This window comes from Pseudorasbora parva, chromosome 3 (assembly GCF_024679245.1).
Source record: "Pseudorasbora parva isolate DD20220531a chromosome 3, ASM2467924v1, whole genome shotgun sequence".
NCBI lineage: Eukaryota > Metazoa > Chordata > Actinopteri > Cypriniformes > Gobionidae > Pseudorasbora > Pseudorasbora parva.
The window spans coordinates 26,328,918-26,352,009 of NC_090174.1; positions in this window are offsets into that span (position 1 = coordinate 26,328,918).

Below are 23,092 nucleotides of genomic sequence, written 5' to 3' on the forward strand. Positions count from 1 at the left end.
CGGCTTCAGCTGTTAGCAGATCCTCCCCTTTTTTGAAACAGCCAATAGCGTTTTGTTAATATACAGTTTGACTAGAGCGCAAGAGCGGACCGTTCTCTGTTTGGTAAAGCCAGTTCCTCCATATTGCTTTGAAATGCAGCATTCTGTGCAGAATTCAAATGGGTCGATATGTTTGTTGTCTGCTCCGACTCGCGCATATGATCCACGCTGCGCTCTCGTGTCTGTAGTCTAAATGCAGACCAGAGCCGTTGGGGTGTGTGTGCGCTGCTGCGTTGCATCAAACTAACGTGAAAACAGACTTCATTCGCCTCAAATGAAAGCATATTTACACTGAATCCTTTCCTATCACATATATAGCGTGCTTTAGATTCTAGAGAGCATTTTGATTGGACAGAAAATTTGACGAGAAAGTGAAGTCTGCGATGATGTCACCAAAATCTCGGATTCGTTTTAATGGAAGTGGGAGACTGTACATTTTTAATGCTTATATCTCCTAATGCAAATTTTCAGCTTATTCATAACTTTAGGCTAACACAGTCATACTAAAAGCTAAAAAAACTTAAATTTTGATTTCAGTGGACCTATAAAGCTTCCCTAGCTCAGGCTGGGGGTGAAATATTGTGCCCCCTGCTGAGACAGCAGGTCCCTCCTCAGAGGGGTCTGCCATGGAAGGCCTGCACTGCATGAAAAGTGGGATTTTCGTCAGTAAGCGGCACTGTAGATTGTCGTGGAAGATCAGGTTTACGACTGTACACGGCAGTTTGCAGGCGACACCGAAAACTGCCGTGAATTGTCAGAAATTGACGTGGGCCTTGCTTGGCAGTTGTCCCCCCCAAGACCCCCCTTCCCTTAACTCCAGGGAAGGCTTTAAAATGTAAATGAACATGCTGTGAGCTATACAAATGCAACTCAGGGTAGCAGGAGCTTTAACCCATGTGACATTTAAAAGGTATTAACTTCCTTCTAAGAAAATCTCTTAGATAGATCAGGCTCAGTATAGCCTAATTGTAAAATCTTAAACTTAAGCTTGAATTAATATATTTGATGAAAGTATTCTAGATTATTTATTGTGTGTCATTTGCAATCAGTCCCCGTGAATTCAGTGCGACTCGCAATTTTGACCAATCACCGCAACTTTTACCAATCATTGCGGTCTCCTGCTAATAAGCGGCGTCATACATCAGCAAACTTTATATATCATATATCATTGCCTGTCAAAATTAACGTGTTAACGCAAATTAATTTTAACGGCACTACATATATATATATATATATATATATATATATATATATATACATACAGGGGTTGACATTAACTTTTTTGCTCACCGGCCACCGTGGCTAGTGGTTTTCCAAAGTTACTAGCCACTCAGCATTTTTACTGGCCACAATTTTGCTGTTTGGAAATTACATTGTATATGTTTAAAGTTGACGTTGGCATATATAAATTACTTGATTTTGAATCATTTTACTTTATTTAGAAGATTTAAAACCCTTTCAAACTTTCAAATGCAGAATGACCCCCCAAATCTTGTATATCAGCTGGGATGTGCAGGTGGGCAAGGGGTGGGCAATATAATAGATTAAAATAGAATATAATAGGCTAATATGAGAAAGGTAATATGACAGGCTATGACTTATTTTAGTTAGGATATATATATATATATATATATATATATATATATATATATATATATATATATATATATATATATATATATATATATATATATATATATATATATATATATATATATATAATTTAAAAAAATACCCTAAGCAAATTACAAAAACAATAGTTATTAAAAATAAAATAAAAATTCCGATACTAATACGACACAATGTAATTTATTGAATGTAATTGTCATTGGATACGACTTTCATCGAAAAGAATGTAACAAAATGTGGGCGTGGTCTGTGTTGTGAAATGAAACCACATTAAAAAAAATTCCCTTAAACTGCGTTTGAAACATACAGCAAAGCAGCGACAGAGGAAAACACAGAGCCTGATATTATGCAAACATTTACCAATAATGTGGAAAGCGTTTTAAATCTGTTCAGTGGAAAATCCGCTGTGACGAATCTGTCCTCGTCTAACATCTGCTGTAAATCCAGGTAAAACTAGCAGCGTGCACGCGCCCGTCCCCAGATAACATGATCCCCAGTTGATCCGTAACACCGGCGGAAAGAAACGGCTGAATGCAATCAGTGGGCTATCTCGTCAGCTTGCTCAGTTTGCTGCCGATTTTAACGAGCAGTTAACTTTAGTAATCTCCAGGTTGCTGTCCATAGATGATAGGTTGCTTGCTTTGGAGTCGAAAAACTGTGTGGAAGATACTAACTTTAAGAAGAGAAGACGAGTGCCTAAGAGAAGACCAGTCCTAAGATTGCGGTAAGACTGTTATCTAAGCTAAAGTAACCTAAAGCAAAGCTTTTTAAGTAGCACAAGCTGAAATTAGCCTTGTAAAAGAACAAATGTAAGTTGCTTTATAAAAGTGTTTTCTTTTTCTGGTCATTTTACAGGAAGCAGTACGCCGTCTTCACAACTTCGTCATAACACTCATTTAATTGTTTTCCAGCTGCATGTAAGACATAGAGACAGTACGCAGGAGCTTCAGGTACAAACATCCAGTTCTTGCATCGCACGCAGAAGCTGTGAAGAGTTCAGCTCGGAGTCGATTGAGAAGAAACAGGGTAAGATTTATTAGATTAGATCCGTTTTTGGTCAGTGTGACTATTTTTCAGGTCCATTTTACGCAGTACATCGCGCAATACTGATTGTCTTTATTGTTTGTTTTTACAGCTGCTACAAGCAAGAACACAGCAAGAACTTTTTCACAGGCTGTAAACTGACGTTAATTGTCGAAAATCAGGGAGATTTCCGGCCGTTTACGGGGACGAAAATCCCACTTTTCATGCAGTGCTGCTAGCAGTGTCATTATGTCTGAGCACCATACTCGGACCAGCCAATAGGGGGCTACTAGAAGTAGACTGATCCTTTCACGGCGGACCTTCTCCAAGATTCCCCGGGAGCAGAGCTACTGGGGGAAATGCATACAGACACAGCCTCGGCCATGTCTACACAATGGCATCTAACCCAAGCAGAGCTGGATGCGTGAGAGAAAACATCCGAGGATAGTGGGACCTGTCTTGAGATGCGAATAGATACACTTGCACTAGGCCGAACCTCTCGCATATGGACTTCACCACTTCTTGGTGAAGTCTCTATTCCCCGGGCCTCAGCCACTGCCTCAATAGGATGTCTGCTCCCTGATTCTGGTCCCCGGGGACATACATCACTCTGAAAGATGACAGTTTCCCCTGGGACCACAGGAGGATCTGATATGTCAGTCTGCAAAGAGGGCAAAACCTCAGACCCCCCTAATGGTTCAGGCATGAAACCACTGACATATTGTCTGAGTGCATCAGAACATGGTAACCCCTGTGATCTGGGAGCAAGGATTGAACACAGCCAACATCTCCAGACAATGTATGGCTGTGTCCCAATTCAGGGGCTGCAACCTCCAAAGGCCGCATTTGAAGGCCGATTGCGTCACTGCAACGCTACGAGGCTGTCCCAATTCGAAGGAGCCTTCAAATGCGGCCTGCTGTCAGTGTTGCCAAGTCTGTGGTTTTTTTCATATTTGTTATGCAAGTTTTGTAAATTTTGTTATTCTGTAGGCTACATTTATTTTTGTCATGTCGATTAATTTGTAAATGAAACAATACATTGTTCTAAACATTTTTATTTACAGTACTTTTTTTTACAACTATTTACAAGATAAGTTACATTTAAGAGGGGGAAAACTAAATAAAATGTTTAATTAACTGTACATAAAACAGAATGGAAAAAAGGGTTTTATGTAGACTCTTATTGAGCTGGGCAGGAAGACCCTGGATGAGCTGCACAATAGAGACCCTGGTAAAGCCTCTGTCAGCGGGACATCATCTGGGATCAGCGAATATTTCCACCTGTCCAAAAGGTTTGCAGTGCTGACTTTTAGTCGACGGCTGCCATGTCACTAAGATGTTTTCAGAAAGAGTGATGAATAAATTAAATTAACTTGCATCCTCAAAAATCAAACCATAAAATATTTTAACATGCATATCTGTTCTATGAGCTGAACTCTCCAGGACCAATGGTGCCTATCCCGGATCTTGAGACATATTTAAGTGTATTTTATGTTTAGATTCTATAATGTTCATATTTTTTAAACAATTATTAAAATCGACTATCCATGTATAAAAAGTCAGTTTTTCATTAAACTACAATATTTGCCTCTGAGATGAAGTTAAATAAAAATCTAATCACATTTAAACTCAAATACAGAGTAAATGTATTTCGTTACAGCATTTGTAATGTTTAGCAACTGTGACAGCTGCCATTGAAGAGTAGCAGTTTCATTTATACTGGACTTAAGTTAATTGCCTAACAAAAAAACTGCTAAAGTTGTTCACTTTGGTTCATTTATGTACATAATAAAGAGTATAAACTATATAAAATCACATGTTGGTTACATATTAGTCAACATTTGAACATTTATTGCATTTCTATTTATTTTGTATCCATTAGATTACTGTTGTAAATTGAACCCCAATGCTTACATTTAAAAGTGTAATCTGGCTTTCTCTTAAAGCAGCACTAGGTAACTTTTCAACCTTCATAATATATTTTTTAAGACTCTTGTGATGATAAATCGACTTACAATAGGTTGAATGACACGTCTGCCATTGCCTGATGGGGTCTGTATCGTTTTTAATCGTACTTTTAAACTGCGGGTTTCGGGTAGTAACCCGAGAAAAAGAAAAGAACTACAAAATTCAACTGCTTTACGGCATATACGTCACTTCCACCAACACACACACTTCCTTACATTCGGACGTGCGAGCCCAACTTTGTTCGTCGGATAATATAGTCATGTCCGAAGCAGCAGAGACAAATAAGAAAGAAAAGGTTTTGTTGGAGGAAAGCAATAAGAGGAAATGAAAAAATGATGGGATTAAAGGCAGGACGAGGATCAAAATGTGACCAGGGTTTGCTCGTTGGCGTGAGCTGAAGGAGGCGTGCCCGACCGATGCTGTCCTGCTTGTTACGGTGAGCTACCACTCAAACATTGAACTTACTGAAGTATCATATAGATTCTGTAAAATGGTAACCAATAGACTACTATAATGACGCTGGCTTGTAAACGTGAGCATCGTGATTATTTGGCGTTTAAAAAAAACAAAACCCATGAAATTATATTCATATGACATGCTGAAGCATCTGCCACTGACTGTAACGTTACCTGGGATGAAGACATTTCACACGCGACGCCAGAAGAACTCCTCTTGCAGTTTTCAGGGGAACTGTTAGTGCTGCACCGACCGCACCGACCCGCGGGACGCTTGAAGTTATTTGGCCCGCACCGCACCACTGTATATATTTTTACAACACGCCGCGCACCCGCGACCATTAAATAGACATACGGGGTCCGCGGGTTATGAGACGAGACTAGTTCAGGGCTATCAGGGTTGTCATGTCAACAAATGCACGCGCGATGGCATCCCCTGTTGTAGGATGACAGCTTACGACAGTAGTTGAGGACATTATTTTTTCCAAACTGTAGGGGGACCCCGAGAGCAAAAGTAGCCAAGTGGGGCTTTAAAAAATCTGATGTCGCGGTGCGCAATGAATTCTGGGGTAGGCAAGACTGCAAAGCATCTATCCGAGTATCCTTCGTTTCACGGGAAATGAAGGACACATTTGCAGGCCGTATTTTGTAGGAGCCTTCGAAGGACCTTTGAATTGGGACAGCCTTCGTCGTGCCGCGGTGACGCAATCCGCTATACCTTTCACTGTAAACAAGTCTCGCTGCGTCCTTTGAATGCCGCGCGGGCCGGTCGCAGCCCTTGAATTGGGACACAGCCTTTATCTCATCTCCTGGTTAAAACCTGGGAAAAGCAACCAGTGAGGGAGGCATCTGTAGAAACAGATTTCTGGTGACATGATTCTCCCAACACTAGCCCCTGGGACAGAGACCAAGGTTTCTTCCATATTGATAGGGAACGAAGGCATCTGCCCGTAACCCTGATCATACAGAATTAATTTTCCCTTGGGGAAAACCCCTTGGCTTTCAGCCAACACTGCAGGGGTCTCATGTACAGCAGGCCAAAATTTATTGCATTTGACGCAGCTGCCATGAGCCCCAGCAGTCTTTGAAACTACTATACAGTGATGTTTGCGGCCTAGCTTCTTGCTGGACCATCACCCGTATGATCGCATCGAGTTGCATACTACTCCCAGGAACGTAATCCTCTGGGGAGGCATCAACACACTTTTTTGAGTTGACTCTGAATCCCAAGCACTAAATGTGGCCATGGACGTCATCTCGATGCCAAACTGCCATTACTTGTGACTGGGCCAATTTGAGCTAGTCGTTAATGTAGTTCAGTACACAGATTCCCTGAAGTCTCAATGGAGCCAGAGCAATGGCATTCTGTTCACACAAGCAACGGCATTCTTCCATGTCAAAAGTCTGAATCAAACTGTGCCTTGTTTAAAAACAAATCTGCAGTAATATGAAGCGAACAAACAAACAGTGTCTTACAAGCCCTTATCACACAGCGATACCTGTAAATTAACCTCAAAATTACCAGAATGACTTTACCAATAAATAGACAAATATGTTGTTCACACATTCAACGGCATTCTGACTTTTTACCAGTAAGAGACCATTCACACATCTACAGCACAATACAGGTAAGTTCTGTGTCAGTCATCAGAAGTGATGCGCTGTTGTCTTCATCTGACCGCATAAGGAGAAACCATTTAGGTTTCACTATCTGTTCAATTTGACAACATCCTTTTTTGAGGTCTGAGTGGCAGGCATAATGGAGGATTAAACAGAATGCGTGTTTGCTCTTAAAAACACGACACTGAGGTCATAGTATCAAACTGCAGAGCCGTAGAGCTGATGAATGAAAAAGAAGGCTGTGTCTCGAGAGCGACGTGTTAAAAAAGCTGTGAGATGTGCCGTCAAAGATGACAATTTAGCGTATATAATAGAGGCGACCTTGAGCTATGGAAAGGCCCTATGTAATTAAAACTTCTTCTTCTAGAAAAACCTTTACTCTAAACCTTACTCTAAAAAGTGCAACATAAAGTCTTTAGTATTGGCCCAAAGCAGGCTTCTTACATCATCGCATTCTGATTCCATACATGGATATACCAGTAAGCTGCATGCCGCATTCACAGAGCACATTACCGGTATTTAACTGGTAATGTTACAGCTTCCCTTACTGCCCAATTGCCAGAACTGATTTACCAGTATTTTAGAAAAGGTCCACATCACACATGATCTGAAGAGTTCAGATGCAAATTGCCAAATTGCCGGAACTGATTTACCAGTATTTTTGAAAAGGTCCTGTTCACACGATCTGAAGAGTTCAGATGCGAAGTGGCTTTTGGAAAGCCTCTAAAAGCAACTTCGGTCAAAAAATTGATAACGATACTAAGTGAATGCTCTCCACATTTAGTATATAAAATACTTTCACTTCAAACCCACTAAATCCCAGCCTTAGCCCATTCAGAAGTACCCGTACTCAGGTAGAACCCTATACATGAAAGCCTGACAAAAATGTTTATTTTAAAGAAAAACATCAGATGAATTTAGAGGCTTTTGCAGCCTTAATCTGTTACCAGTAACTTGGACCTTCCTAAAAAAAAAAAAATTAAAAAAAAAAAAAATTCATGCTTGGAATCACATAGAAGGCAATGCATAGACAAAAAATCTAAAACAAAAATGTATCTTTTTATCTCTTTTTACGTATATTTTAATGGGATAGTTCACCCAAAAATGCAGATTATGTCAGCATTTACTCACCCACACACTCATGTTGTTCCTGGTTTTCTTTCTTCTGCGGAAAACAAAAGAAGACATTTTGAAGAATGTTTTTAACCAAATGGTTTTGGCTATCATTGACTTCCATTGTATGGTGGACAAACCCCACATTTCTCAATACTGTATCTGTGTTCTACTGTGTTCTACAGGAGAAAGAAAGAAAGAAAGAAAGAAAGAAAGAAAGAAAGAAAGAAAGAAAGAAAGAAAGAAAGAAAGAAAGAAAGAAAGAAAGAAAGAAAGAAAGAAAGAAAGAAAGAAAGAAAGAAAGAAAGAAATACAGGTTTTTGGGTGAGTAAATGGTAACAGAATTTTCACTTTTGGGTGGATGTTTCCCTATAAGACACAGGGTGGGTTGCACTAACAAAGATTGATCTTAAGTCTAGATTAAATCAAGGTTTATTGAATAATTATGTTGCACCAAACTTTAAACCTTGTTAAAAAATAAGCAGGTTTACAATATAAACATCATTTTAAACCTGGATTTACCTTATATTTAAAGGGTTAGTTCACCCAAAAATGAAATTGATGTCATTAATGACTTACCCTAATGTCGTTCCACACCCGTAAGACCTCCGTTCATCTTCAGAACACAATTTAAAATATTTTATATTTAGTCGGACAGCGTATCTAAGTGTATGCACACTATACTGTCCATGTCCAGAAAGGGAATAAAAACATCATCAGTAGTCCATAGTGACATCAGTATAATCTCTTGAAGCATTGGAAATACATTTTGGCCCAAAAATAACAAAACCTACGACTTTATTCAGCATTGTCTTCTCTTCCGTGTTTGTTTTCAAACCTCAAATAAAAATTCAAATGGTCATGAATCAGTGTATTGATTCAGGATTTGGATCGCCAATGTCACGTGATTTCAGCAGTTTGGCAGTTTGACACGCAATCCAGATGGATACGCTGTCGGACTAAATATAAAATATATTAAACTGTGTTCCGAAGATGAACATTAGGGTGAGTCATTAATGACATAAATTAAATTTTTGGGTGAACTAACCCTTTAAGGTAGATTAACTTTAATCATGTTGCTTCATAAATTCAATTTAAATATCAATTATGGATTTATTATAAATTTACATGTAGGAGCCATTTTTGCATTTGGGTTAATCTAAATTACTTTCTATTTGAGCACGGGTATGTTTGTTAGATTAGGGTCTTTTATTTTGTAGGGACTTTTATTTTGATGGGTGGTGAGAATATTTGAGTAAAGAAAATGGCCGCCTCTCATTCTCAAAAGGAACAAAGGAACATAGGAAGCTGTTGGAACGTGTAGCACACAGTTCTTTACAATCGCTATTTGAATCATTGTTGAACTTTTTTGGACATTTAGTTGATATTAAATTGTGCCTTCAACCACCCTTTAACTACCACCCTTCTTCAACCTTTTAACAACCGTTTGTTGGACTACTGGAGTCCATGTTTTGTTTGCTAATATCCACTTGCTTACCCGTCTGCTGCCTTCCCTGCTCTACTCACCTGCCCTGCTCTACTCACCTGCCCTGCTCTACTCACCTGCTCTGTACACCATCGGCTGGAACCTGTCTCATCCACAACAAAAGGTACAATTTAGATTTATATGAGTCAAATAGCTTGTCAAAGAAGCTAAACATACGTCCCAACTAAGAGTTGTCAGCCACAGCCACAACACAAGTAAAGAACTTTGCAACCGTTTACACTGCTTCACAATGGAGTTGGTTTTCTTTTGATACTTTGGAGTTGACGAAGTTTGGATTTTTTTTGAGAAATTACCTCTTTTCAAGTTCACTATTGGAGTGCATTATCGTTTGCTACTGGATTTGCTATTGGAGCGGTCCATGATTTAGTTTTTCATGCATATACAGCTTAAACAAAGACATGAGAATCAACTGAGTTGAAGATAACTGCTGTTCATTTTTTTTTTTTTTTTTTTTTTTTAAGAAAAGAAGTTTTTGTTTTGTTTTGTTCTCAAAAATGGCTGATGACAAACTTAAAGAGCTTTGCGCAACACGCAGAGGAAAACTTGGCGTGTGTACACGCAAAATGAATGAATTAAAGGAATTACTAAAAGGTGGAGATATTGAAGCCGTTGACACAGGCATTGAACAGCTCCATGTGGCACTGGACGAGTTTAAAGATGTGCATCAATCTGTGCAAGTGTTGTATGAGGAAGAGGAACGCAAAAGTGACAATGATGATTGGTATCAACCAAAGATGCAAACTTTTGAAACATTTCTGAATGATGTAGAAATGTGGAAGAGTGCTCAAAGCTATAAATCCCAAACGGAGGTGTCTCCTTATGACAGTATATCCATTGTGGCAGCACATTCCAGTAAGTTACAACCTTCACGTTCTGGTGCCAGTGTTGGCTCAAAGTCTTCGTCAGTGTCTTCTGCACGTTTAAAAGCTGAAGCTGAAAAGGCAGCTCTATTGCAACGAGCTGAAGGATTGAAGAAAAAGCACACCTTGGAAATGGAAAAAATTAAAGTGCAAAATGAAATGGAAAGAGTTGAACTTGAAACCGAGTTGGCTGCAGCTAATGCAAAGGTGCAAGTGTTACGGAGCGTTGATGCTGAATCTATGAATTCTGTTTTAGAATTGCCAGGAAATGGCATGAATTCGTATCTGGCAAGGAATTATGAAAGAGCCAAGGAACATGTTCATGCAGAACTCTCACCAGTGGAGTATGCAAAAATTTCTAATGTTCCCAAAACACCATTGCAAAAGATTTTTACTCAGGATACAAGACCGAAGAAGTCACAAAGGCTTGTTCAGACCTTTCAAGCCAATCCGACCAGTCAAGCAGCTACAGGTACTTCCTTTCCACATACGATTTTAATCTCAGATACCAGTAACCTGGGTGCTGTTGCTGATCTTATTGCACAGCAGCAGAAAATGACATTACTTCCAACTAGACATCTACCCATGTTTAACGGTGAACCTCTGAACTTCAAACCATTTATGCAGGCATTTGAACACACTATTGAGAAAAATACCAGCAATAGCCAAGACAGACTGTATTACCTTGAGCAATACACCTCTGGCCAACCAAAGGAACTGGTCAGAAGTTGCCTTCATATGGATGCAGATAGAGGATATGCAGAGGCAAAACGACTATTGGAACTTCATTTTGGAGATTAATTTAAAATTACTAATGCTTATATGGATAAGGCTTTAAATTGGAATAACATCCCATCAGACAATGGAGAAGCTCTGTACAGTTATGCTCTTTTCCTCCGTGGATGCTGCAATGTAATGCGTACCTTAAGGTACATGGACGAGCTGAACCTTCCATTAAACCTGAGGATTTTAATCTCCAAGGTGCCTTACAAAGTAAAAGAAAAATGGAGATCACATGCCTTTGACATCATGGAACGAACAAGAGCAAGAGCCACGTTTTCTGATCTTGTCCTCTTCTTGGAAAGGCAGGCCAGGATTCTACAAGACTCAGTGTTTGGTAACCTTCAAGACGGCTCCTAAAACAGAAGGTCACCAAAAGCAGCTGCTGATAGCAACAAGTCAACGATTGCCATGCAGAAGAACAGAGGGAGCAGTTTCGCCACAACAGTATCAGTTGCACCAAGGAATGACAAACAGAGCACAAAGCAAGAAACCAATGTGCCCAAAAACAGTTCATCAAAACTCTGTCCTCTCTGTAATGGTGAGCATGAGATTGTGTCATGTCAAGAGTTGACGAAGAAGTCTCACAACGCACGAGTTGAGCTGTTAAAGACTAAAGGCATTTGCTTTGGTTGTCTTGTTAAAGGGCACATGAGTTTCACTTGCAAAAATAGACAAACATGTTCAATTTGTTCAAAATTACATCCCACTATCTTGCATATTCCTCAAAATGTATCGAAAGAGCAGAGTAATGCAGGTCCTTCAGACAAAAGGGCGGTGAGCAGCGGGTTGGTTTCAATGAAAACGCCAGCACCTGATTGTAGTGATGAACACTGTGCACTTGCAATAGTACCAGTTCAAGTCAAAATGAGTAATTCAAATCATGTAGTTCAGACATATGCTTTCCTTGACCCAGGGAGCTCCGCAACATTCTGCACAGAACATCTGAGGAGGAACTTGAATGCTAATGGAAAACATCAACAAATACTTCTGCGCACTATGGGGCAAAATAAATGTGTTAACAGCCTGGTAGTCAAGGGACTGGAAGTGTGTAGCTTGGACGGAAAGGAGTTCATAAAGCTACCTGAAGTTTACACTCAGCAAGAAATTCCAGTCAACAGGGAACATATCCCTAGACAAGAAGATATTCGAAAATGGCCTTATCTTCAAGATATTGATATTCCCAACATTAATGCTGGAATTGACCTTCTGATTGGGATTAATGCACCCAAAGTGATGGAACCTTGGAGAATTATCAATAGCCAGGGTAATGGACCCTTTGCTATTAAAACACTGCTAGGTTGGGTGGTAAATGGACTTCTCCACAATGAGGAAGCATGCATCAACAAGCAAGGTCAGAAATATGTTCATGCACATCGGATTTCTGTTGATAACCTGAGTGAACTTTTAATTCAGCAATACAACCATGATTTCCCAGAAAAGACTTTTGAGGAGAAGAAACAAATGTCGGTAGAAGATCACATATTCATGCAGATAATGGACAGCTCCGTTGAAATTTTGGATGGACATTATCAATTGCCATTGCCATTCAAGAAGGATAATCCTTTGATGCCAAACAACCGTCACATGGCAGAGCAACGAGCTTTGTCTTTAAAAAGAAAGTTGCAAAGGAGTCTTGAGTTTCATAATGAGTATAAGGCATTCATGGAAACAGTCCTAGCATGCGGATATGCTGAACCTGTACCCCAAGACCAGTTGATACAGGAAAATGGAAAAGTGTGGTACATTCCACACCATGGTGTGTTTCACCCAAAGAAGGGGAGCTTGCGTGTGGTATTTGACTGCTCTGCAGCTTATCAGGGTGCCTCACTGAACGCCGAACTCATTCAAGGTCCTAATCTTACAAACAGCTTAATTGGGGTCTTAGTCCGTTTCCGTCTTGCCAACATTGCTATCATGGCTGATGTGGAGAAAATGTACTATCAAGTAAAGGTCCCATCTCATCATGTGAACTTCTTGCGCTTCCTTTGGTGGCCAAATGGGGACATTCGTCAGCCACTAAAAGAGTACAGAATGATTGTACATCTGTTTGGCGCAACATCATCGGCTAGCTGTGCAAATTATGCTTTAAAGAGGACAGCTGAGGATAACAAAGGGTGCTTCTCAGCTGATGCAGCTAGCACAGTTAAGAACAGCTTCTATGTGGATGATTTGTTAAAGGCAGTGGACACAGAGGACCATGCCATTAGACTTTGTAAAGAGCTGAAATCACTCTGTGCAACTGGAGGCTTTAAGTTGACCAAATGGATTAGTAACAACAGAGCTGTATTGGCCTCTATTCCAGAGCAAGAAAGGGCCAAAGACATACAAAATCTTGATCTTGACATAGAGGATTGGCCAGTTGAAAGAGCTCTCGGTGTGCAGTGGTGTGTAAAAGAAGACACTTTCACATTCCAGGTGACAATAAAGGAGCATCCATGCACCAGACGTGGGATTCTGTCCATGGTCAGTTCTATATATGACCCACTTGGATTCATTGCACCTCTCACCTTTCTGGCAAAGCGCATCTTGCAGGAATTATGCAAGCAAAGCATTGGATGGGATGAAGAACTGCCAGAGGTCCATGCTCAAGCTTGGAAACGATGGTGGCAAGATCTTCCAAGAGTGAGGGAGTTCAAAGTCAATCGATGTCTTGTACCAAACAACTTTGGAGATGTCAAAACAGCACAGATGCACCACTTCTGTGATGCGAGTGACCTTGGGTATGGAACAGTCACGTATCTCAGGTTGACCAGTAGCGACAAGGTCCACGTCACCTTTTTAATGGGAAAAGCCAGAGTTGCTCCCTTAAAACTGATGACTACACCACGAATGGAACTTACTGCTGCAGTTTTGGCTGTACGAATAGACAAGATGCTATCTGAGGAGTTGCATATGGAATTGGAAAGGTCTCTGTTTTGGACGGATAGCATGACTGTTCTAAGGTACATCCGGAATGAAAGCAGAAGATTCCTAACTTTTGTGGCAAATCGTGTAAATGTCATCAGAAGTGCGTCAGATGTCTCTCAATGGAGGTATATAGGCACCAAACTCAATCCCGCTGATTGTGCCTCTCGGGGACTACATGTCAGCACATTCCTGAAAGGAACAACATGGATCGGTGGCCCAGACTTTCTAAAGGAACCATCTCATCACTGGCCAGAGATTCCATCTGAACCCATTCTCTCTCAAGATGACCCTGAATTAAGAAAAGGAGTTGTCACTGTCAATGCTTCTGTGAAGGAAAACTGTGACGCCACTACTTACCTTATGAATTACTTCTCAACTTGGATGAGGCTTAAGAAAGCTGTGGCGTGGTTCCTGAGGTTCAAGTCTGTCCTGTTGAAATTACTTAAGAATGGCAAGAAAGATCTAAACAGACATGTCATGACCAAAAGAAAAGGAAACCATGAAAAGACAGGTCCACATGTTCTATCAATCAGCGATCTAGAGTGTGCTGAGGTCGTAATCATACAGTTTTGCCAAAGAGAGGGATTCCCACAGGAAATGGCCCGTTTGCAGAAAGGCATGCAAAATGTAACCAGAAAAAGCTCCATCTACAGGTTGGATCCTCTGATGGCCAATGGCATCTTAAGAGTTGGTGGGCGTCTGAGTAAAATGTCAATGCCCACTGAGCAGAAACACCCTGCTATTCTCCCTAAGGACCATCACGTTTCCAAACTCTTACTTCAGTACATCCATCAAGAAGTTGGACATTGTGGAAGAAATTTCATGCTCTCCAAACTCAGACAAAGATATTGGATTCCTTGCGCCAACACTCTGGCCAGAAAGGTAGTGTATGAATGCACCAAATGCAGAAGAATTAAGTTGAGTACAGGTGAACAAAAGATGGCAGACTTGCCAGTTGACAGATTGACCCCTGACCTTCCGCCCTTCACGCATGTAGGAGTTGATTATTTTGGGCCATTAGAGGTGAAACGAGGCCGCAGCATTGTAAAACGATATGGCGTGATTTTCACATGTCTTGCCAGCCGTGCAATACACTTGGAGGTTGCACATTCCCTTGATACTGACTCTTGCATTCATGCATTCAGACGTTTCATTGCCAGAAGAGGTCCAGTGTCTGAGTTGCGGTCAGACAATGGAACAAATTTTGTTGCCACAGAAAAGGAACTAAAAGAGTCTTTGAAATCTTGGAATATGCAACAAATTGAAAAAAGCCTGCTCCAAAAGGGAGTGAAATGGACATTTAACCCTCCCCATGGCGCCCATTATGGAGGGATATGGGAGAGGTTGATTCGCATGATCAAAACGACGTTACGGTCAGTCAACAGCCAGCAGTATCTGAATGATGAAGGCCTTCAGACAGTGATGTGTGAGGTTGAGGCCATTCTCAATAGCCGTCCACTCACAACTGTTTCTGATAACCCAAATGACTTGGAGCCGTTAACGCCTAACCATGTACTGCAGCTTAAGGTACAGCCTGTTCTGCCTCCAGGTTTGTTCGTAAAGGAAGATCTTTACACCAGACGTCGTTGGAGACAGATCCAGTACATTGCAGACTTATTTTGGAAACGCTGGGTCAGAGAGTATCTCCCTCTTCTGCAAACAAGGCAAAAATGGTCTCGTGCCAGACGCAACTTCTGTCCAGGAGACATTGTGCTAGTAGCTGATAGCACAGCGCCAAGAGGATCATGGATGCTGGCTAGAAATACTGAAACCTTCCCTGACTCCAAAGGCTTGGTCCGCAGTGTACGGCTTCAAACCAAAACAAGCCAACTTGAAAGACCTATCAGTAAGATCTGCTTGCTAGTAGAAGCCCAGCAATCTTAAACTGAGTGAAATCTGACTGGACTTGCGCACGTGCATACATTGGCATACAGATACATACACTGAATCTTTGCACTCATTTATCCTTGTAATAAGGGAATAATATATGGCTCCTTGGAAAGTTTATTTTTTAGTTATAGCTTGCTTCCCGCAATAGCTATAAGGGGCCGGCTATGTAGGAGCCATTTTTGCATTTGGGTTAATCTAAATTACTTTCTATTTGAGCACGGGTATGTTTGTTAGATCAGGGTCTTTTATTTTGATGGGTGGTGAGAATATTTGAGTAAAGAAAATGGCCGCCTCTCATTCTCAAAAGGAACAAAGGAACATAGGAAGCTGTTGGAACGTGTAGCACACAGTTCTTTACAATCGCTATTTGAATCATTGTTGAACTTTTTTGGACATTTAGTTGATATTAAATTGTGCCTTCAACCACCCTTTAACTACCACCCTTCTTCAACCTTTTAACAACCGTTTGTTGGACTACTGGAGTCCATGTTTTGTTTGCTAATATCCACTTGCTTACCCGTCTGCTGCCTGCCCTGCTCTACTCACCTGCCCTGCTCTACTCACCTGCTCTGTACACCATCGGCTGGAACCTGTCTCATCCACAACAAAAGGTACAATTTAGATTTATATGAGTCAAATAGCTTGTCAAAGAAGCTAAACATACGTCCCAACTAAGAGTTGTCAGCCACAGCCACAACATACATGTTTAAATATTTAAAGTTCACCTACAATTAAACTATGCAGATGATTGAACAAAGATAGAAACAGTGTGTGCCATCATGTCTCAGAGAGGTATTTATAAGGATAACTAATTAAAATTAAAAATAAAGCGATCAGAGTGTGAGGGTCATGGTGGCCCATGAGTTTACGCCCTGCTTTTGAGTCCGTCATGATAAGGTGATCACGTTGGTCAAGAGCGGAGATGGCAACTTCACAAATCATGAAGTTTTCTTGTCATAATTTACGATGCCACAATACTGCATTAATTGATACCATAAATATAGTTCCAGACTTTTGAAATCTGCACGCGCTGCCGTGATGGTTTCATTGCCTGATCAGTAGGCTAACGGTCTCTCCACTTAGCGCTTGAAAGACAGCTATCATTTTACTAGTTTATTAGAACTAATAAATATATTACTTTCCTTAATCGGCAAGAGCTACTCTGCCCTACAAAGGCAAAAGACCTTAACTCACTGGAGTGTGGAACTGAGAAAAATGACTTTAAAGATTTTTTGTTGTCCAGCCAAATTAGTTATAGGTAGGACACTGGAAATCTGGCATTTAGATGTTTTAGTAATGACAATTATCTACATACACTTTTTTTTTACTCAAACTTGACTTTTGACCCCTATTTTGAAGTTACGGCACTCTGCCTTTGTATTGTCTGCAAAAAATGTGGAGTCATGCCAAGGCAAAAGGCAGTAACTTCCATATTATCAATATTTGGTTGCTGATCACCATTTGCAAAATCAATATAGTAACACCTTTATAAAATCTAATGATCATGGCATTTATTTTGGATGATTTACAATTAATTATAGCCATCTTATTATTATTAAGGACACAATACCTCTAGTAAAGAGAATCTTCATTGGTGTGCAGCAAAACTTACAGGTTGATAGGTGACACTGAATTATATGAACAAGATAAGATTATTTCTAATGAGTAAACATTTGCATATATAATGCAAAGATATAAAAAATAGAACAAATAAAAAATCTTGTAAAAATGCATGTGATAAATAAGACAAATAGCAAACAGTGCCACTGGTTAATCAAGGGTTAAGTTTGGCTATCACGCTCTAATGACAGCGCTGACTGGATCGGATTGCCCATTCATAGGCTAAACAGAGTAATTATTTATTGCAATATGTTTTTAATGTTTTTATCTAGTAAAAAAAGATACAATAGGCTACATAGCTTATACTTTTACATCTTTGAATGAAAATCGCCAAGCCTAAAAGGACAACTTTTAGATTGATGTGAACGACAGGAATAATTCTCAGAATGCTTGTGGATTAAACATCTCCGATGACGTTCATTGGCATGGATTTTATCGGGTTTACAAGAAAAGGTAGGATATATGGATATAATTGCGAACTGTTACTAGCCTACTGATTGTATGCGTGGTCGCACGCTGTCACTGCATTCGAGTAGCCTACACACTCGTGCAGTGGGCAGCCCCAGACTGCCTGACAGCGCGCTGAGAGAATATTCTGCATTATGAAAACATGTATGACAGTACACAGGCTACACCGTAACTCAAACGCGGCAAACTTTAATAGACATTAATACAAAGGCGGGACACCATAACTGCATGTCGGTACCGTAACTTAATTTAGACGCATGGCTAAACAAAGGCAGAGTACCGTAACTCAGTTTGAGTGTTCTAAAACCAAGGCAAAGAGCGGTAACTGCTGTTACGGTGTTCTGCCTTGGTTTCTCCTGGGCTTTTGGAAGTTACTGTTCAGACAATCCATAATTTTCTCGAAAAAACAACATAATTGACTAACGATATTTATCCACATAATAAAGGAGGTCTTGAAAGTCCCAAAAATGTCAATAACTCATTTTCGACCAAAAACGAAGTTACGGCCTTTTGCCTTTGCACGGCAGTACTTATGTCAGAGAGAGAGAGTTTCTGTTGGTAAATAAAAAAGGAAATGGAATATCGTTGCTGTCAAGGGCGAATCCATCATGGCAGCGAAAATTAATCATATATGGAGGCTTTAAATCGCAGGTTAAATTCTAATCCCTGATTTGTTAATCCTGGTTTAAAATTAAGTGGTGCAACACAACTCAAGATCAACAAATCCTAAATTATAATAAATACGTTTAATATAATCACAATGTATGAAAGAGCTTATAAACATTATTGTTATTATTATTATTATTATTATTATTATTATTATTATTATTATTATTATTATTATTTGTTTTAATTTAGTGAATGTCAATACACAAAAATGAATTCCTGACCTACATAAATTATGTCCTATATGTAGTTGAATAAAGTGTATACAGGTTCTACAGTACTTGTCCGCATAAACTGCAGAGGCATTAACAGAACTTCTCCATTTCATTAATAGCAACATTGCTCTCACCTTGAAAAAATACGAGACCGCCAGTGATATATAGCTGTCAAAGCATTATATGACAGTCACATTTATTGAAAGAACACATTAAGGGTGGATATTGGTCTGATGATACAAAAGCCCTGTATAAATGATCTAATGAATATCAGACTTCAGATAGCTCAGGGTCATATAAACGTTACAGTTACAGTGGTAACACTTTACAATACAGGTGCACATACTTGAGTTTCAACACATTCTTATTAAATGGAAGGACAACAAAGTGCAGGGGAATGATACTTAACTGATAAACTAATGTACAGGAAAGAGAGATAATAAATGGAAACGGAAAAGAAAGAAAGAGTCGGTATATCACTTCTATCTCTCGCACCTGATAAATATTACACTAGTCTCTTGAGTCTTTCCAATAGCTTGGCCACTATAGTTCATGTGAGCAGCTGACCTGCTCTGTAACCTTTCAGTGAAGACACAATTATCACCTAGCCAGAGGCAGAAAAATGAATTGATCTGGCTGTAGTTAACTGTAATGCATTGGCCTCTGTCTACATTAAGAGCCCTGTGGGGAGGATTAATGTGGCAGAGGACCTGATAAACCAACCTAGTTCTCTAATAATGGCACCGCTCTCCTGTTGTGTGCAGAGTGAGCTGTTTGCACTTAGGATAAAAAAAAACTTTGAAAACACAAATCCAATCTCAATATAGAAGTTTGATTCTAAAACAATGTTCAAATATACCTTAGTGTGCTTACAGTGCTAGGACCACTGATTCAATATATTTATATGAATTAGTTGAACTCTTTTTAAAGAAGTGATCATTATTAATTATTAAAGGGAAGATTAATATTATGCTTAAAGCATATTTGTTTTCTTTCTGTTTGCTGGACCATGAAATCAAGTGGGAAGCTTGTATAGCGTGCCTTGTCTTTAATTTAGAATTGACAGGCTCAATTAGAGCATTGACACCTGAAATATGTTGTCAGAATTAATAAATGCAATTAGGTTTTATTGTTCAGTGAAGTGCATATACTGTGGGTAAATTTTAAAAGTGGAGTATAACATTGTTTTCAGACACAGCAGCTCAAAATACAATTAATGAATTGTGGTCTTCAAATAAAGTAGGAGCATTTATACAAGCTAAATGTGTCACGTTACACTTAAAGGAAACTGAGGTGAGAGGACAAATGTGCAGAGGAAAGGTGATTGATTGACAAAAATAAACATAAATACAAAACAAACACCCACAAGGGGGCAAAACTTAAAACAAAATAAACCAAAAACATATCAAGAGAAGTCATAGAGGAACGGGAGATGTAGACAGTACAAAGATCCGACAAAGACTGACAAACACAGGGAGCTTATAAAGGTAAGAAATTAAGAGGGAACAGTTAGGAGAAATGAAACACTAATCAGGCACTAACAAGGCATGAGGGATCAGACAATGACAGGAGCACATGCTCAACTAACAAAAAGCCACATGTGCACACAAGACACGACAGGCATGTGACAAAATGCTACACCTACAATTGATAGGCTGACTGGTTAAAAGTCTGTCACTGATGCCGTTTTTCAAAGCAAATTTTATGTGAAAACATATTGCACAACCCTCCCCCCAAAATCTGTTTCAAACCGCATTTGAATGTAGATTGAAATGAGATTCAATCAAATTTTCTCAGTCTGGACAATCTGATTGCTCAAATCCGATTTAAAATTGCATTTTGTGTCACTCGTGAAATCCACACAAGTTTGGAACAAAAGTGACACGACGATGACATCAAAACGGAAATGCCAGAAGTATGTATACTGTATTCAAGCTGTATGACTACATCACAGAACATAATAATATATACCATTCTCCTCGGTTTCAGATTTTGTTCTGCACCACGACTTAACAGGGCAAGATTTCAGGAAGAGCAAGATATTCAAAGATTTTGGAAGGTAATGCATATTACATTATATGCTTTACCAATATTACTGCTTAACAAGGCTTTATCCTCAAAAAACACCAACTATGCCAAAACTAAAACTAAAATTGGAGATTGTGTCACTTCCACACTCCATTTTCTCTGAATCTGAGCTGAACCTGTCTGTCACATCACAGATCATAGTCTAGGAGACACAATTTCAGTCAACTCTATTTCGACCAAATGCATAGGTACATTTGCATAACTATATGGTTAAATAAGTATGTTAATATTTAAAAAAAAAAAAAAAAAATGCACAATTCACATTTATCACAGCATTCTCAGAAGTGAGAGCTCCAGCATCACAGCTTGTGTCTTTAATGGAATTCCTGTAATACCAGAAAAGTGTCATGGCTTTGTTTTGTTTTGTCATGTTCGTGACTCCGGGCCTGGGCGAGAAAATGCCAAGGAGGAGTTAGATGATATGCTCATAAGTCACGACACTGCGCAGTAAAACTGGTACAGGTGTGGCATATTGATCTCCCAAGAGAAATATAGTCCTTCCATTCTGTTTCTCTTCCGCTGATGTACGGCCACACTGATGTTGTAAAAGAGTCTCAGGGCCATCCACGGAGGTTTGGACAAAGGGCAATATTTGAGGCTGAGGTATCAATACATCTCTGAGCAACCTTCAGTGCGCAAATTTGGTCATTCACATTGGTTGGAAGAAAGAAAGAAAGAAAGAAAGAAAGAAAGAAAGAAAGAAAGAAAGAAAGAAAGAAAGAAAGAAAGAAAGAAAGAAAGAAAGAAAGAAAGAAAGAAAGAAAGAAAGAAAGAAAGAAATATACATACGATTCCGATCTTTTAAATATTCCTATTCTTGTCTAATCGTCGCGCCATCCTCAATAAACCCGTCTCTTGCGTGATACACAGAAATTTTGAATATTCCGATCTTATATGATTTCTGACCTGTAAGGTTTCCAGTATAATAATGCACTGTGTGTTATTAGGCCAGAGGAGAACTGGCACCCCGACTGAGTCTGGTTTCTCCCAAGGTTTATTTTTCTCCATCATGAGTTTTGGTTCCTTGCCACTGTCGCCTTTGGCTTGGCTTGCTCAGTTGGGGAAACTAAAATTATGATCCAAGTTATTCAACTAAATATACAAATAGAATAAATAAATTAGGTCTTATTTAATTCTATAAACTATAATACTATAGAGCGCGAATCTCACTCTGCTCTCTTGCGGAATATAATGCGCGAGCGCAAATCTCTCTCTGCTCGCGCGCGGAATATAATGCGCTGAGCGCGAATCTCTCTGCTCACACGCGGAATATAATGCACTGAGCGCGAATCTCCCTGCTCGCGCGCGAGAACTGTACGTGCGCTCTCAGATACGCTGCTCTTGTAAGAATTTTCAATTTGAGCACCGTCGTCGAGAGGTTTCAGGAGGTGAAGAAACAGGCGGCCGCCCTCAGCCAGTTTCTCCCTCGCCGCTGGGGCTCCTCCAGCAAGGCTGCCTCAAGTGGGCAGTCTCAGCCAGCACCAGGCTCCTCACACCGAGAGGTGCAAAAGCAGAGCGTTGAAGCAGATAACTGCTTCAGATATGAAGTAGTTATTAGACCTATTTCTGGAAAAACTTGAATTGCACATATTAATTCACATTTTGCTCTCAATCATGTCCTTCTCTCAAAGTTTCTTAAATGCATTAGAATAGAAAGAAAAAATAAAATGCGTTTCTGGTATTAGTGCATTTGGTCTTAAAGTGACCGCAACAGCATATAGCCATCATTCAGTCTATCATGTTAATCAAAGAACAAAAAAAAAAAAAAACAAAAAAAAAAGAACAAAAAAAAAACACTTAAGTAGCTAGTTTTAACATGCATTTATCTATATTTAATCTATACAGTGAAGATTATGCAATGTTATTACGTTAGATTATTTCATTTCTGTACCTGAATCACTGTGTCCTGCAACTTCAACTGTTCATTTGTATTCAATAATGTTTTACATTTATATTATTAGGCTTATAGTTTTTGATGTGGAATATTAGTTGAAAATTGTGAAATTTCACTGCTATCTACTGTTGTGGGTGCTTATTTATTGTTACATATTTAATGTTAAATCGGTCAAAACAATGAAAACAAATAAGTATAACATATGATATTCACGGTCTATGGACCCCCTAAAGCGGCCTTGGCCACCCCATGTATAAAAGTCTAGTTCTGCCACTGCCAGTGGATTATTTAGAAATTCATGCCAACTTTTGCGGTGAACGGTAACTTAATTCACAAAATGTAATAAC